This window comes from Triticum aestivum, chromosome 3B, assembly GCF_018294505.1.
Source record: "Triticum aestivum cultivar Chinese Spring chromosome 3B, IWGSC CS RefSeq v2.1, whole genome shotgun sequence".
Classification (NCBI taxonomy): Eukaryota; Viridiplantae; Streptophyta; class Magnoliopsida; order Poales; family Poaceae; genus Triticum; species Triticum aestivum.
The window spans coordinates 768,959,749-768,969,362 of record NC_057801.1 but is presented as its reverse complement, the minus strand read 5'-3'; the positions used below and the strand labels follow the sequence as shown (position 1 = coordinate 768,969,362).

The window sequence follows — 9,614 nt, the reverse complement described above, 5'->3', positions numbered from 1 at the left end:
ATATGTCTGCTATGTAACCATAATATGTGTCATTTCCATTGTCGGTTGCTGCATCAAAGCGGACACCGCTGTTTTGGTTGGTGCTCTTTTCATCTTGGTCAATCGTGTAAAATGTATTCCCATTTATCTCGTATCCTTTCCAAATCATTACAGTCGAAGATGGTCCCCTGGACAACAAGTACAGCTCATCACAAACAGTGCTGTCACCTCTGAGACGTGTTTCCAACCAACTGCTGAAAGTCCTGATGTGTTCACATGTAATCCAGTCGTCGCACTGCTCCGGGTGTTTGGAGCGCAGACTGTTCTTGTGTTCATCGACATACGGGGTCACCAAGGTAGAGTTCTGTAGAACTGTGTAGTGTGCTTGAGACCAAGAATATCCGTCCCTGCATATTATTGAGTCCCTTCCAAGCGTGCCTTTTCCAGTCAGTCTCCCCTCATACCGCGATTTAGGGAGACCTATCTTCTTAAGGCCGGGAATGAAGTCAACACAAAACCCGATGACATCCTCTGTTTGATGGCCCATGGAGATGCTTCCTTCTGGCCTAGCGCGGTTACGAACATATTTCTTTAGGACTCCCATGAACCTCTCAAAGGGGTACATATTGTGTAGAAATACGGGCCCCAGAATGACAATCTCGTCGACTAGATGAACTAGGACGTGCGTCATGATATTGAAGAAGGATGGTGGGAACACCAGCTCGAAACTGACAAGACATTGCGCCACATCACTCCTTAGCGTTGGTACGATTTCTGGATCGATCACCTTCTGAGATATTGCATTGAGGAATGCACATAGCTTCACAATGGCTAGTTGGACGTTTTCCGGTAGAAGCCCCCTCAATGCAACCGGAAGTAGTTGCGTCATAATCACGTGGCAGTCATGAGACTTTAGGTTCTGGAACTTTTTCTCTGGCATATTTATTATTCCCTTTATATTCGACGAGAAGCCAGTCGGGACCTTCATACTGAGCAGGCATTGAAAGAATATTTCTTTCTCTTCTTTCGTAAGAGCGTAGCTGGCAGGACCTTCATACTGCTTCGGAGGCATGCCCTCTTTTTCGTGCAAGCGTTGCAGGTCCTCTCGTGCCTCAGGTGTATCTTTTGTCTTCCCATACATGCCCAAGAAGCCTAGCAGGTTCACGCAAAGGTTCTTCGTCATGTGCATCACGTCGATCGAAGAGCGGACCTCTAGGTATTTCCAGTAGGGTAGGTCCCAAAATATAGATTTCTTCTTCCACATGGGTGCGTGATTCTCAGCGTCATTCGGAACAGCTAGTCCGCCGGGACCCTTTCCAAAGATTACGTGTAAATCATTGACCATAGCAAGTACGTGATCACCGGTACGCATGGCGGGCTTCTTCCGGTGATCTGCCTCGCCTTTGAAATGCTTGCCTTTCTTTCGACATTGATGGTTGGTCGGAAGAAATCCACGATGGCCCAGGTACACATCCTTCCTGCAGCTTGCCAGGTATATACTATCGGTGTCAAGTAAACAGTGCGTGCATGCGTGGTATCCCTTGTTTGTCTGTCCTGAAAGGTTACTGAGAGCGGGCCAATCGTTGTGCTCATCCCACGTACGTACACCGTTTCCATTCCACAGCTGTAAAAGTTCTTCAACTAATGGCCTTAGGTACACATCAATGTCGTTGCCCGGTTGCTTAGGGCCTTGGATGAGAACTGGCATCATAATGAACTTCCGCTTCATGCACATCCAAGGAGGAAGGTTATACATACATAGAGTCACGGGCCAGGTGCTGTGATTGCTGCTCTGCTCCCTGAAAGGATTAATGCCATCCGCGCTTAAAGCAAACCATACGTTCCTTGGGTCCTTTGCAAACTCATCCCAGTACTTTCTCTCAATTTTTCTCCACTGCGACCCGTCAGCGGGTGCTCTCAACTTCCCGTCTTTCTTACGGTCCTCACTGTGCCATCGCATCAACTTGGCATGCTCTCCGTTTCTGAACAGACGTTTCAACCATGGTATTATAGGAGCATACCACATCACCTTCGCAGGAACCCTCTTCCTGGGAGGCTCGCCGTCAACATCACCAGGGTCATCTCGTCTGATCTTATACCGCAATGCACCGCATACTGGGCATGCGTTCAGATCCTTGTAGGCACCGCAGTAGAGGATGCAGTCATTAGGGCATGCATGTATCTTCTCGACCTCCAATCCTAGAGGGCATACGACCTTCTTTGTTGTGTATGTACTGTCGGGCAATTCGTTATCCTTTGGAAGCTTCTTCTTCATTATTTTTAGTAGCTTCTCAAATCCTTTATCAGGCACAGAATTCTCTGCCTTCCACTGCAGCAATTCGAGTACGGTGCCGAGCTTTGTGTTGCCATCTTCGCAATTGGGGTACAACCCCTTTTTGTGATCCTCTAACATGCGATCGAACTTCAGCTTCTCCTTTTGACTTTCGCATTGTGTCCTTGCATCGACAATGACCCGGCGGAGATCATCATCATCGGGCACATCGTCTGGTTCCTCTTGATCTTCAGCAGCTTCGCCCGTTGCAGCACCATCGTGCACATCGTCTGGTGCATCTTGATGTTCAGTAGCATCACCGTATTCAGGGGGCACATAGTTGTCATCGTACTCTTCTTCCTCGCCGTCTTCCATCATAACCCCTATTTCTCCGTGCCTCGTCCAAACATTATAGTGTGGCATGAAACCCTTGTAAAGCAGGTGGGTGTGAAGGATTTTCCGGTCAGAGTAAGACTTCGTATTCCCACATATAGGGCATGGATAACACATAAAACCATTCTGCTTGTTTGCCTCAGCCACTTCGAGAAAATCATGCACGCCCTTAATGTACTCGGAGGTGTGTCTGTCACCGTACATCCATTGCCGGTTCATCTGCGTGCATTATATATAATTAAGTGTGTCAAAAATCATTACAGAACATCATGAATAGATAATTAAGTGACCAAATTAATAGAAGTTCATCATCACATAAAAACCAAAGTAGATACATAGTTCTCATCTAACAACATAAAGCTCTGCAGAGCATCTAAATTAATTAAACCATACATTGAAACTATGTAAAACATTTCAATGCGAAAACAAATGTGATCATAATCGCAACCAAGGTAACAACTGATCCAACGGCATAATGATACCAAGCCTCGGTATGAATGGCATATTTTCTAATCTTTCTCATCTTCAAGCGCATTGCATCCATCTTGATCTTGTGATCATCGACGACATCCGCAACATGCAACTCCAATATCATCTTCTCCTCCTTAAGTTTTTTTATTTTTTCCTTCAAGAAATTGTTTTCTTCTTCAACTAAATTTAACCTCTCGACAATAGGGTCGGTTAGAATTTCCGGTTCAACAACCTCCTAGATAAATAAAATCTATGTCACGTTGGTCGGCATAATTTTCATAAACAATAAATGAACCAATAGTTATGAAAAGATAATATATACCACATCCGAATCATAGACAGGACGAGGGCCGACGGGGGCGGATACCAAAACCATCGGCGCACTATATAAGATGCAATAATAAAAGTAAGAAAATAATACAAGTATCTATCTAAACAAATAAGTAATAATATTTTTCCTTTCAGAAAGAAGATAAGAACAAGAGGCTCACCACGGTGGTGCCGGCGATGAGATCGGCGTGGGTGATCGACGGCGGTGAAGACGGGGACGGGGCGTGACGGACCGCTAAACCTAGATAAATATTGAGGAAAATGGAGCTTGGCGGTCGAGCTTGGAGAGGAGAAACCTTAAGTAGTGTGGCTCGGGCATTCCATCGAACACCTTGTGTGCATAGGAGGTGAGCTAGAGCACCACCAAGCCCACTCCCCCTCGGCCAGAAAAAATAGAGCAGTGTGCTCTGCTCTTGCGCGAGGGGCTATATATAGGCACCACTATTTGTCCCGGTTGGTGGCATGAACCGGGACTAAAGGTAACCCTTTTGGTCCCGGTTCATGCCACCAACCGGGACCAATAGTGGTGGGCCAGGAGCCAGGACCATTGGTCCCGGTTCGTCCCACCAACCGGGACCGATGGCCCATGTGGCCCGGCCGGCCCCCTGGGCTCACGAACCGGGGCAAATAGCTCCATTGGTCCCGGTTCTGGATTGAACCGGGACTAATGGGCTAAACTGGCCTGGACGAAAGCCCTGTTTTCTACTAGTGCCCCCGGTCAAAAGTGTAATCTCGACTAGTGAAAAACACATTTTCTAAAAGCCTAATCTCAACATTGAAAAACATAAGGAAAGGATTTAGGCGTGCACACAGCTTAATTAGTCCTAGCAAATCTATAACACCAGTAGTTCTTCAAATCACATTTTGTTTTAGATTGACACTAAACCTTCTACTAAAAATGTCAAACTAAATAGGAACTCAGACGTATGTCCGTGCGTTGCTATGGAAAAAATGCAAGTAAATGAATCAACCAATTTATCTAAGCACATGCCTAATGTATGCCCTCTTTATCAATTTGTTTAGTAAATACTATGGGATTGGTCGCCAGAATAATTTTTGTGCCAACCGAATTTCATGTATGTCTTCTTCGTCTCTCGTTCATCCTCCTCCTCCCGTTCTCGCGAGCCACACTCTTGAAGCCAGGCTAACTGTTGTCTTCTTCCTCTCCTTCGGCCTCCTCCTCCCACTCCACCGGCCTAACCGTAGTCCCCTGCGTACTTTGAGCCGATATCGAGACTCATCAGCCAAGGCCGATCATCGTCATGACTTCATATTATAGAGTTGTAGATGTCCTTAACATGACTGAAACTGATTGACCAATGGTAGAACTGCCCTTAATATTTTGGGAGGACTGATGGTTTTAGTTTGTTCCTTTAGCCACTCAGTTTTTGGGACTTGTACTATATAGTTAATTAGCAAGGCAAGACTGGTTTATATCTGGGATGCCAATGGATTAGGCCCGGTAGAAGGAGCGGCAACGATGAGTTGATGCAACGGTGACATGCATTAGAAAGTGTTGCTCAGATTTTTGTGAGCACCAGATTGTTTGGCAATATATGAGGCTAAGTGTGGATCACTCTTCTGAACTTTGTGAGAGACCTGAACTGTTTAGTGTAGATTGCAAGTACCACCTTATTTTCTTTTCCTGGGGTCTCTCCTCTCACCCCTCGACTCTCCTAGATTAGATGGTGAAGCTCTCATAGTTCCAATGATGGTTTCTGCTACTAATCAAGCTGAGGGGCCATCACGCGTGCTCTCCTCTCAAGTCTCTGTGTTGCCACGGGCCAAAAAAATTATATATAGAGATAGTTCCATTGAAATAAACTATAATGCACCACGTGGATGTTGCATGCGACTTATGATTGTATTGCTATAAATATCGGTTCTTCTAATACATATTTTCTCGTCCCATGTATAAATACACTGCATGAGTTCAACGTGTAAAAAAGACAGTGACATAAAATTCTGCAATGAATGAAAATGCACTTCGTTTAGAGTGTACGTAGCACTATGAGTTTTCAAACTCTTTCAACAACAACATCTTAGGGAGATGAAGATGTTCTCCCCCCCCCCCACACACACACCCACTCACCGGTGGTGTCGGTGTAGATGCAGATGTCCTCCGTCGGCTTGGATTGTTTTCAACTAGGTTGCGTCCCTCCCACACTGGTGTATGGGGAGGCACAGGAGCGATGCGTCATGTACTGTTCGATGTCCGAAGTGGACGGCCGGCAAGAGGATGAGTTGTTGTCCGTGACACCAGAGGAGGGCATCTCTAAGCCGACTGAGATGCAGTGCGTTGTCGATGTGCCTCACACACTCGCCAGCACCAGTGGCGTGCGTGGCTCCCGCACTGGCTTCAGGAAGACCATTGTTCTATTGCCTTGCATAGGAGAGCGAGAGGAACATACCATGCCTTGCCAATCAATTATAAATGCAGCTCTCGTCCATCTGCATGTTCTCGATGCAAAGAGTCGTCTTGGCCTTGTTGGTTCTTGCAAGTACCTGTGTTGGGGAAGCGAGACCGCCTACTACATGGCCTACCGAGGTGGTGACTCATGCCCATAGGCCCCCAGATGAGGCGGGAAGGCTGGCCTGCTTAAGCATCAGGGCAATGGCGGCGAAGCAGGGGCTGGGAGCGCTCCGGAGCAAGAAATCCATTCTTTCAATTTAAAATCATTTTCACCTTATATTTTTTACAACATTCTCTTCGACAAGTTTCGACAACCTACAATTTTTTAATAAAGTTAAACAACATCATCAATGCTATGAAAAATATGAAGTCTTGGGAGCTTGGGTCGCCTCATCATAGTTTCATTTTGACATATAGCTCCACTGGTATGCATCAGACTCAATTATGGTAACCCGGTCGCATAGTCTAACATGTGATCAAAACAAATCTTCATCCGGTTTGTAAGCATGGTCTAGATGATAAAAAAGGATTCTTACATTTCTCGGCCTGAGATTGTTTATCACCAGCTCATCTCCAGCTTGGCCCCCCTTTGCCGTGACAGGCAAGTTGATGTAGTCCCTATACGCCACCGACAAGCCTGCATTGACCACCAGTGGCCCATATCTTCTTTTATTGGGGTTTCTAGATGAAACAAGAAAATAATCATATGATTATGACTTGGTTGAAATACCTTTACAAAAAATAGAGTGTTAAGTTTGAAAATCATCTCTTCTTGCAACAGAAAACAAAGAACGATTGTAGAGAAAAAAGAATCTCGTTTCTTTACCTCTTGTTGTTACTTCGCTCACTGGAAGCTACACACCTGTTGTTTTGGCTATGTCAGTATATCATGAGGAACATTAACTGCCTAGGAAACTCCATGTTTCTTTCTCTTTCATCTGAGGCAAAAAAATCAATAGAATCAATCTATTTGTATACTACTTGTAGGTAGTTTCCTAATCCATGCTTTTGAAATCATGAACACTTTCAAGGTAGTCTATTTGTTTTCATAAATGGGCAGCTAGGCAGGTGATCAATCTCTAATTGCTTATAACCCGGCATGATTAAAAAGCAAGTTCCTGATTATTATTTTTCGAAAGTGCTAGATATAGTTGACATGGAATAACAAACTTTAAATCAAAAAACATTGCAATTTAGGAGGATAAGCATGACCTGAGTTTCCTTGTTAGAACAAATGATCACAACATCATTATTTCGAGCAGCACACTAATGTCTGCCCTTTATTTGAGTTTGATTTCACATGAAGGGTAGGTCCTCTCCTATTACAGTTCTTCAACAAAATTTACAAGTAATCAAACTGCAACGAAATTTCATCCCTACTGATTGAGGGTTATCAAATACTCCTCCTCTATCTTTTCCTTAGCAGTAACACTGATGTTTTCCTTAGCAGCAACAACAAAAATTCATCCCCTACTCATCCAGGAGTACATCAGCACTCAAAACAACACGGATCCTCTTCCTCTATCTTTTCCTTAGAAATAATAACACAAGCACTAAAAAAGCAAGCAATCACCTCATCCATATGGGAGAAAAGGAGAACGTTCTCTGAAGCTCCAGTATTTACGAAGTTCACTAAATTGCATCACATCCACATAAGGAGGAAGAAAGCACCGTGTTTCTCTGGATTCTCTGGACGGGGAAGATAGCAGTAGGACAAGGGTTGGCGACCAAAGGGCCCTGCTCGTCGGTGTCGACCACCGCTCGTTGGAGACGACCGCCGTGTTGGACCCTTCCGCTGGGATCCGCTAAATGGTGGACGTCGTCCTCCGACATTGGGCACAGACAGGCAGCCCACGGAGGAGGGGAGGCGACAGTGACGGGTTGAGGAGCAGGACAGAGACGGCATGAGGAGGAGGCCGTCGCAGCCTTGCCTGGGAGGCACTGCATCGTCCTGAGGTGGAGAGTTGGATCAGGCGGCTCGCAAAGGAGGGCCGTCCACATCCCACACGTGGCCGCCATCAGCGACCCATGCGATGACGACCTCGATCTGCGTGAATCCGGCTTCGGCGACCTTGATCTGACAGTCGTCGGGCAAGGGGGCAAGCCGGGGTGGTCCTCATCGCTTGGGCGCGGATGCATGCGGATGGGAGATGGATTCATGGATATATCGTTCAAAAAAATCTGCAGGACTGGCGACTTCTTTCGTTCCGAAAATATCGGCGGGGCTAGTGATTTCCTTTGTTCCAAAAATCAGAATTTTTTTCTTAAACAAATTGCACTATTGAAAGGTATCCATTGACTTGTATAATTTAGGAAAGTTAGATCCGTAATTTCTTATACATTTAGAAAATATTGGTTTGTAATAAAAGAGAGGGACCGATTGATCTGGATCAGTTAGGAAAGTTAATTAAAACCAGTTATTTGTTTCCTCAAAATCTATTATTTGTTTCCTAAAACAAATTGCACTAATTAGAGGGATCGATTGATTTGGATAAGTTAGGAAAGTTAGATCTATGAATTTTTATACGTTAGGGAAGTGCTGGTATATATGATAAAAAGAGTGTACATAAAATAAACCGATGGATAAGAAAACCAGCGTGGGAATGGGTGATGGGAGGTGGGACGAAATGAAACCGGGCGAAAAAAAAACCTACAAGCGAGACTACCAACTGCTCCATTAAGAGTAGAGATTTTAAGAGTCTCTATGTAACTAATCTCCTCCCAAAAATTTCGGCGGATCATATTCATGAGACCTCTTATACGCGCTCTCTGTGGCAAACAGTCACGCTTTTGCACAGGCGTGTCTCCAACTGAGCCGGCCCATGATTATGGCGAACGACAGCGCTTTGTAGCTAAAAAGAAAGCCGCCTTCACAGGCATTTGAAACCAGAACCTCATGCTATACACGACATTGTACTACTAATTATATAGCAGCGCCAAAACATGACGAACCAACCCGCGGCGTGGAGCCAAATTATTTTCTGGAATTCAAAAGCCAAAAAACAAATTGCAAAAATGAAGTGATCTGTGGAACGCAAAACTTCCAAATTTGCGGATACAATTTTCAAACTAAAATATTTTCGAAAATCAGGAACATTTTTTTAAACGGGAACTTTTTTGAAACTCCAAAACAAAATTTGGAAACATCAACATATTTTGAAACTCCCAAAAAATCTGAAAACGAGCAAACTTTTTCAAATTTGTGAACAAAATTTTGAAATGGAACAATTATGAAACTCCTAAAAAATGAAAAGGTGGACATTTTCTAGGATTTGCAAACAATTTTTGGAAACAAAAACATTTTTTCAAATGCCCCAACATCTTTTGAAAACTTGTGAAAATGTTGAATCATCTGCCACATTTTTTGAAAAACAAGAACAGTTCTTGAAATTCCAGAACATATTTTGTATTTATGAATAATTTTTCAAAAGATGTCCCTTTTTTGAAATTCCGAACTTTTCTAAAAGCAAGAACATTTTTTGAAATTTAACAAAAAAATATCAAACCTGAACTTAGTTTGAAAGATATAAATAACCTTGAAAAACAAAAAAAATAGAAACGGAAAACGACAAAGAAAGAAAATAAAGAAGAAAAAGAAACGGAATCAGAAAAACAAAAAAACGAGAAACGATAAAAACAAAAAGAAAACAGAAAAACATATAAAAGAAACCGGCTGGCTAGTTGTGGTAAAATGGGCAGGCCAATTTCTAGCGCAAAGTGGTTTCGCCTGTGCGTTGTGTTGACAGTTCGATGCAA

General features: G+C 43.9%; 1 long non-coding RNA gene across 1 annotated transcript; it reads right to left on the bottom strand.

Moving 5' to 3' along the window:
- Positions 1-5,586: 5,586 nt before the first annotated feature.
- Positions 5,587-6,798, bottom strand: LOC123066455 (uncharacterized). The gene is made up of 3 exons (XR_006431345.1): positions 6,685-6,798; positions 6,395-6,539; positions 5,587-6,173 (listed from the first exon to the last, which is right to left on the bottom strand). It is a non-coding gene; the product is annotated as an uncharacterized lncRNA (long non-coding RNA).
- Between the last annotated feature and the right edge of the window lie 2,816 nt (positions 6,799-9,614).